General features: G+C 40.4%; 1 pseudogene; it reads right to left on the bottom strand.

Annotated features, from left to right (window-relative positions):
* Window positions 1–4,513: 4,513 nt before the first annotated feature.
* On the bottom strand, window positions 4,514–7,473 carry LOC132649175 (isocitrate dehydrogenase [NADP] cytoplasmic-like; annotated as a pseudogene).
* Window positions 7,474–8,752: the final 1,279 nt, after the last annotated feature.

Genomic DNA, 8,752 nt, shown 5'->3' with positions numbered 1-8,752 from the left:
TTTAATCATATCTTAGGTCCGATTCATCTCTCCCCATGGTTCCAAGTCCTGTCCTGCTGATGTCTGCTCTCCTCTCCCCCCACTCACTTCCTTCTCCTCCCCTCTGGACATTGATCTCCCACTTTATTCTCTCCATTGCACAGCACTGGTTGGTTGTTTTATTGAAAATACAGAGCACAAATGGTGGCATGTTTACACAAACTTGAGACAGGTGATGCTTAGAATAAACATCACAATGCAATGTCCAGATTGAGACCATAGAGTGGGGTAGAGAAATCAGCATTTGAATGAACAAGGGTAAATTGTATACATACCTTAAAAACATTACCCCTTTAAGTCCAATAAAAAGGCTCCTTTTCTTTCAATACAATAATAATTATAAAAGTTATGAAAACTATTGGGTAAGATGTACATGTGCAATGTCCGGTTCAGGTGCATTTAGCAATTTAAGAGAAAGTATGTGTTTATCCAGCCTATCTTGACAAATTTAGAGTTCTATACCTAAATTAACTTTTATCTTTATTGTTCTTACCTATATGAAAACATTTTCTTAAATTCAAAACAACTTAAGATTAATTGTGGAACTATAACTATTTGGTCTTCAACCCCACCAGAGACTTGAGAAGGAATAAAATTAGTTACTGGAGTAAATAGGAAGTGCATGTTAGCAGCTTCCAAAAAATAAAAATTGACAGAGACAGTTAGCTGCCTGAACAGTCACCCATAACGCTCTATAACGTTGGAGCATCATCTTCAGCCTTCTGGCTCAGAATATTTGACAGACACATATGTGAAGAAGGAACTATTTAGGACTTGCTTACCCTGTCTTGGCAGAGTTCGGCAGTCGACTTGTCCTGCATTTAAGTTTGCCCATTTTTGGCAGAAGCTGTCTGTTGTGAAGCGAGGCTATTTTCTTTATCCGAGTGGCTTGTTTGCCACATTTGAAGCCATCTCCATATGGAGGTTCTTCGAAGCTCATCATCTTCTTTGAGGTGGGTGGGGTGCTGCCAGGAAATGACCTGTCTCATTGTCAAAGAAGCTTTAAAATAATAAAGACTTTTTAAATTCCATATTCTTTAGATTTCTGAAGGTTTTGAGGACTTACCTATCTTTATGTAATCGACCTGTCTACAAAATCGTATCTATCTGTTAAACCTAGGATGTACATTCTCACGATAAATTAGATGAGAGTCTGACATGACTATGAGTTGATTAGCTAGCGAGTAACTTTCATTACCTAATACCTTAAACAATTTAAAATTATAGGAAGCAAACCTGAGTTTGTAGCAATAAACTAAAATTTACCAATGTATCAAAAATAGAATTTTGCATTAATATACGAAATCCTACACCAGAGTTAAAAATAACCATATTTGAAAATAACAAATAAAACCTTAAGTTGAGTAGATTCAATAATCTACCTTTTGTTGTATCATTCCTATAAGATATCCCTGTATTCCCCCTTATTTCTTTCCAACCCCTTTTCTCCTTATCTAAGAAGGAAAGATAGAGAAAAGAAAAAGGGCAAGAGAGAAATCCCTGAGTCTAACCTTGTTTTCTCTCTGAGTAAGACCACTAATAATTTATAACCTCCTCCCAATGACATTAAATTTTCATAGCGCCAGAAAACAACAAAAAACCTACCCAGCCCCCTTAAAGGAAACTGGATGTCGTTCTCATGAATTTTTTCTAGCTGACTTTTTGGACATGCAAAAGTCATATTAGGGGGCCCAAAGGAAATTGGGGAAAATGGTTAATTAAGCAAGCATTAACATTTGTGGTCCAGTCTTTGAATGCTGAGAAATTTTAGGCTTAATAGAAGTCCTGTTTAGAACAGTCTAAAATGCTGCACCAATTGAGATTAGTAGCTTTCTTCAAAGCTCTCTTGGGAGCAGGCTTTGATGAGGAATAGCAATTGAAGCAGCTGAGCCAGAAACAACCAGAATATTGGAACATGCAAGATGCTGGAACAGATGTGTCAACTTCTCAGCATGCTGGAAGGATGAATTATGCCAGGTCTGATCCAGTGTCCCTGGTGTCCAGTCTTTTTGTTCTCCAAACATATAAATTCTCACAAGTACTATACAGTCCTAAAATTATAAATGTATGAGATGTACAGGATAAAACTAAACTGTAAACCAATTTTATCTATCCCAATTAAAAGAATGGCATAATATATTTTGAGGAAATTGTAGCCAAGGATTTATTGGTCATGTATTGTTGAAGTTTGGGCTGGAGACATTTTTATGTCTCAGTCAGTGTCAGAGTTGTTCCCATGTAAAGGGATCAGCACTTTATGTTACATTTCTGTTTTAGTCTTCCTGATTTTTCTCTTTTTGTGTGTGGCCAAGATCTTCAAGTGGTCTTCCTCTGTCATATCTGATTTTTATTAGTTTTGATGGAACCCATACTTTCTCTTCTCCTGCATAAATATACACAAAACCTCTTCCCCAGCATAAAACATTCCCTGTTCTCCATTTTGGAATTAAGAACTTTATATGCTGTTCTAATTCAGCAGTCCTTTCTAAATTCCGCTGTGTCTTAGGAGGTGTGCTACTTATTTCATTTAAACATTTTAAAATTGGCAAGCCCCAATTTGCAGTGCTTTCTCCAAACATTCACTATCTCTGACAAACATGTAACCTTAGGATCATGCTCTCCAGAATTTAAGGCAAAAGGCCACTGGAATTCTGAATATGAATCTATGGCATGATGCATGTGTTTCAGTTCTCCAAACTCTGTAAAATGGAGCAAACCAGCCACTGTATGACCTTTATCCAAGACAACACTAAACAGGATCTGCATTTCTACTTCAGCACATGGACTTTTATCTAGTACCTGAACCTTCAGAATATACATACAATATCCAGTGTGACTAAGTCGGCCTATAGCTGAAGACTTTCTCTCCAGCATCTGAATGGGCTGCCATTTTGCAATATCCTCAAGCCTCTGTGGATTTTTCTCATCTGGAACCACCTCTTTTGCTGTCATTGTAAGTACCAGATTGGATTGCTCTGAAGGCCTCTATTTTGATTCAACGATTTCCCAACCTCTGTTCTATGGCCTTTAATTTAGCATCTATTTTCTTAGTCTCTTCTTTCTCAAGTCTGTCTTATCTTGACCTTTTCCAAAGAGGATATACAAAACTGAAATCATCAGTGCAAAATTATTTGTATGCAAAGAGAAACAAACGCAAAGGGTATCCAGAAGCACTGTGTCACTGTGTCTTCCTCCATTTTCAACATAGAAAATTATCTTTTTTATTAAATTTTTGTTTTTATATTAATTAAAGTTTATTTACTTTGTATCCCAGCTGTATCCTCCTCCCTTATTCCCTCCCAACCCCACCTTCCCTCCCTCGTCTCCTCCCATGGCCCTCTCTAAGTTCATTGATAGGGGAAGTCCTCCTCCCCTTCCATCTCACCCTAGCTTACAGGTCTCATCAGGACTGGTTGCATTGTCTTCCTCTGTGGCCTGGCAAGGCTGCTATCCCCACATGGGTGAGTGGTCAAAGAGCCTCCCATTGAGTTCATGTCAGAGACAGTCCCTGTTCCCCTTACTAGGGTACCCACTTGGATACTGAGCTGCCATGGGCTACATCTGAGCAGGGGTTGTAGGTTATATCCATGAATGGTTGTTGGTTGGAGTATCACTCTCAGAAAAGAACCCTGTGCCCTGATATTTTGGTTCTGTTGCTCTCTGTGTGGAACTCCTCTGCTCTCCAGTTCTTCCTATTTCCCCCTTCTTTCATAGGATTCCCTGCATTCTGTCCAAAGTTTGGTTATGAGCCTCAACATTTGTTTTGATACACTGCTGGGTAGAGTCTTTCAGAGGCCCTCTGTGGTAGGCTCCTGTCCTGTTTCCTGGCTAGACACAAAATTAACTTAAAAAAATCAGAAGCCCTCTTGTATACCAAAGACAAAAGGGCCAAAAAAGAAATTAGGGAAACAACATCCTTCACAATAACCACTAATAACATAAAATACCTTGTTATGACTCTAACCATGCAAGTGAAAGACCTGTTTGAAAAAAACTTCAAGTCTCTGAAGAAAGAAATTGAAGAAGATATCAGATGATGGAAAGATCTCCCATGCTCATGGATCTATAAGATTAACATAGTGAAAATGGCCATCCTGCCAAAAGCAATCTACAGATTCAATGCAATTCCCATCAAAATATCAACACAATTCTTTACAGACCTTGAAAGGCAATTCTCAACTTTATATGGAAAAACAAACAAACAAAAAAACCCAGAATTGCCAAAATGATCCTGTACAACAACAGATCGTCTAGAGGTATCTCCATTCCTGATCTCAAACTGTACTACAGAGCAATAGTAATAAAAAGTGCATGGTATTGGTATAGAAACAAAATGGTGGGTCAATGGAACCAAATAGAAGACCCAGAATCCACACACCTATGGACACTTGATTTTTGACAAAGAAGCCAAAACCATACATTGGAAAATTATCATTTTTAATATCAAAATCTTTCCCTAAGGACTTTACTTTCTTAGACCCTGTTTCCCTTTCAGACCTTACCAGTTCAGATGCTTGAGGTTTCTAAGTTTATCTCTGGCTCCTGTTTCTAGGGAGAGGTATTTTTTCTGCCTCCCTCACTGGATCCTGACCCCTTCCTCACTCTGGGAAGTTATTGGGTCCACAAATGTTTGCTCTTCAGATGAACAAGAACCCTTTCTCAAAGGGATTGAATTTTCTGCCTTGGTTAGCAAAGTCTGGCTTTAAGAAGCTTTCTTGTTAAAGAGCCACTTTTATTCTGTACCTAAGGACACTGCCTCTCTGGGATTTGAATGTATCACTTTTGTTTTTCTGCAGCCTGCTGGAGGCCTTGGGGCTCTGCAGGGGGTCTGTCTAATCAAGAATCTGTGAGCTCCTTGTTTAGGAACTGCCTTTGCCTTGATTTTAAGGAACGGAACTAAAAACCTGCTCTATAGTTTTCCTTTCTATGTAAATTCTTACTAGATTGCTGTAAATTCTGCTACACGTTAGTACGCCATTTGTTGTTGATTATTAATACTTATCACTGGTTTATCTTTTAGTTAAACTGCAGTTATTCCTAAACCATCTGTATACCCAAATCACCACACAGAGACTAGGATTTATTTAATTAACCTACAGCACAATGCTGGGCAATGTTTACACCTTCCTAAACCTCCAAGCCTGCATAGCTTCATCCCATTCAGAATTTCCAACATTATACTTGCTTTTAATCATATCTTTGGCCTGGTTCATCTCCCCTCATGGTTCCAAGTCCTGTCCTGCTGATCTCTGCTCTCCTCTCCCCCCACTCACTTCCTTCTCCTCCCCTCCAGACCATGATCTCCCACCTTATTCTCTCTATTGCTCAGCATTGGCTGTTTGTTTTATTGAAAATACAGAGCACAAATGGTGGCAAGTTTACACAAACTTGAGACAGGTGATGCTTAGAATAAACATCACAATGCAATGTCCAGATTGAAACCAAATAGTGGGATAGAGAAATCAGCATTTGAGTGAACAAGGGTAAATTGTATACATTCCACAAGAACATTATACTAACACTTTAATGCAAGCAGCAAAGCCCTTAGTCATAAAGTCAGTCAGTAATCTCAATGCAGACTTTGCAAAGAAGCTGAGCTCAATATTGTTTATTAGCTTTGCTCTGTGTGCTAAGGCTCAGGGCCAGGCAAAAGTGGAAGCAATGGGGTTGGTGGATGTCTCCTGTCCTTTCTGGTACATGCGGTGTGATAGTGCCATGGGCAGCCTTGTAAGACCTGGGGTCTCACAGCTCAGGAGTTTAAGATTGCGCCCTTCCCAGAAACTCCCCCAGACCAGGACTCCTTGCAAAAGCAAGAGGTTTATTAACCATTGCGCAATGGGGTCACCCCTGCCAGTCAGCAAAGAGTGGCACCCTTTCAGCCTCTGCTTCTACAAATCAGCACACTGGTGATCGTGCCAAGGGAGCCATAACATTGGGCAATGGAGTCTGACTGCACATTGCCATTGAAAAGGTTAGACTAACTTTGTAACCTGTATGTCTTCTAAAGCCTATAGTTTTGAGTTTTAGGTCCAGGTTAAGCTGAAGCCTCTTAGTACCTTTCCAGAGAATGGAGGAATGTGACCCTATCTGTGAGGACAGATATAAAAAGCAAGCAAGCAATGACCTTCACTCAGCAAAAAGAAGGACCATTGTCTTGGAGACCCCAGGTCTTACACCATCATAGTTTTTACGGTCCCAGATGAAGCATTCCCTCTGATTTCACAGCCTGGGCCACCATGTCATCAATGAGCCTGTGCTCACACTGCTCCTCTGAGCTTCAAACTGGAATAGTGTGTTGCTTGTCATAGATCCCATGAAAGATAACTTTGAAGCATTTGTCATACTTCTTCAGAATCGTGTTTTTGGTGTTTAGAGACAGAAGCCATGCCTTGAACAGAGCCATTTTGAAGGAACTGTGTGCAAAATCTTCAACTGATTTTGCAAAACCTGCACTCCCGGTGCAGGGTCCATACCGCTCCCTCCCCCAAAGTGACTCACAGACCGTGGTTCGATGCAAAAGCAAGAGGCAGTTTATTCCGATCGTGATGGGGGTCGTCCCTTCAAAGCAGGCGACGACCCGAGCACACAAAGCACAGAGTTTTTATTCCTAAAAAATCAGGCCTTTACATTGATTAGTCAGCAGAAAAGATAGCAGTTATGCAGTTGGCAGCTGTAGCAGGGACCTCACAGCTCCAAGGACAGTCCTCCCATCTTTTCCCATCTCTCGGTTCTGTAGCGGGCCGCTTACAGCTTCAAGGACAGTCCTCCCCTAAATTGCCTGACTTGTTTTTTTTTTTTTTTTTCTTAGCTGGCCCTTATTCAAGGTCCAGTTGTTTTTTTTTTTTTTTTTTCTAATTTGGGATGGTCTCATTTCTCAATTTGTCCTGGTTGTACATGCCATGACAACACCACCACCTTCTTCAAAGTTACGTAGCATGTATGTCACCTTTTGGCTTCTGTCGTTTGATGTGTAGGTTATCTCTACTTTTTCAGGCCTGGAAACAACAAAATCAGTTGCTCAATATTGGTCCCCATAAGCATGAGAGCCAATGATGATGGGTTTTACCCAGCCTGTCAACACTGGGAGATATTTGCATATAATAGCTACTCTGAAGACAGTGCCACCCAGAATGTTTCAGATGGTGCCTTTTGGTGGTTTCCACATTTGTTTCAACTTGAACTCCCGACCCTCTTCTCATCGAGCAGTGAGAGTAGCACACTTGTTACCAATGTTGTATTTCTTTATTGCCTCTGCAGAGTCCTTAGTGACCTAGTCATTTTTAGCCGCACGATTCTTATGCCTAAGTCATAACTATGCAGATCCAGTTCCACATAGGGAAGACTGAGTTTTTCTTTAATCAATTCCCAGATGTTTCATGCCATTTCATCCCCTTACATCTCCACCACAGAACCGCCATAGATTTTCCTGGACATATAACCCAGCTCACAACTGCAGGCACACAAGTGGTCCAGACCCAGCCCCCAGCTGGCTCAGCATCCACCACAACCTTTGTGACTGCCTTGGTAATTTTAGAAAGATCCTCTTTCTTTGCTTCTTTGTTTCTTTCTTCGTTTCTGTCTGTCTGTCTGTCTTTCTTCCCTCCATAACCCTCAGGAGAACATGTAATCTGCCACTGAACATCACTACACATGCCTTCTCTCGCTAACATCTCAAAAATTATAGCAGTTTATTTTAATGATTTCTGTCAGCTTAGTCTTGACATCTTTCTGAATAATCACCCCTACGCAGTAAATATTCAACCACAATAAGACATGCTTTTGCTAGAATCTTTGAATCAAAGAGAACAAATGTATCTCCAGAGATAAACTCAAGGAGAGACAATGTAAGGAAAGCAGTCTGTCCACGCTGAGAACAAGCCTACTTAAGGTCATTAAGAGTCTTAAATGAAATTGGTATATAATTTTAACTTGTTGCCCTAGTTTATCAGGATTGGGCATTTCACAAACCAGGGAAAGAAAAATAAAATCCTTTCTCTCTCCCTTCTCCTGGACTCAATGCAGAGCTTCTTACACAAAAGACCTGTAGTGTGACTTAAAAGTTGATTTCTTTTACCTGAAAGCTCCTCTTGTACCATCCATTGAATGTGTGTATGAATATGTACTGGTATATAGTCTAATTGTTTGCCTATATGTGCACATGGCCTGATACCATGCAACCAGCAGCCTAAACTTGCTGCAGTTTCTGCAGAGGAGATGCTGGCTAAAATCAACACCGTTGTCGCGTGTAAGTTTGTGGGAGTTTGTTACAGTGAAGTTTTTTTACTTCATCCACCCTTTTTCCTTGAGCTTGTGTGCATGAGTGGTCAGTGCTTACTTACTCTCCTCTTTTCCTTTTCCTATTGATTCACAAGGTGTGCAGATTCAGGACCTAATTACACCTTTATAGGATAAGCCAGCCAAAGTTTACTTTATCCTATGGAGGCCTCCACAAGACCTGCTCCTGCTGAGAAGCTGCTCTCAGATCAAAGAGGCCCCTTTTTCAACCCCTTGCAGTTTTGACTAGAAGCTGTTTTTACAACTCTATTCAGAGATGTCAGGAGCGCTTGATTATGCTGGAGACTTTAACCGAGATGCCACAAAGGGCAGCAAGGTAAAAGGCAATGCCAGAATGATTTTTGAATGCTGCTCTAATCACACAAATCACACAGATATCTAAGAATTGCATAGCACATTATACATCCTATGGGGAATA

Source organism: Meriones unguiculatus, chromosome 19, assembly GCF_030254825.1.
Source record: "Meriones unguiculatus strain TT.TT164.6M chromosome 19, Bangor_MerUng_6.1, whole genome shotgun sequence".
In the NCBI taxonomy this organism is placed as follows: domain Eukaryota; kingdom Metazoa; phylum Chordata; class Mammalia; order Rodentia; family Muridae; genus Meriones; species Meriones unguiculatus.
The sequence above is the reverse complement of the archived record's forward strand: the minus strand, read 5'-3'. Positions and strand labels throughout refer to the sequence as shown.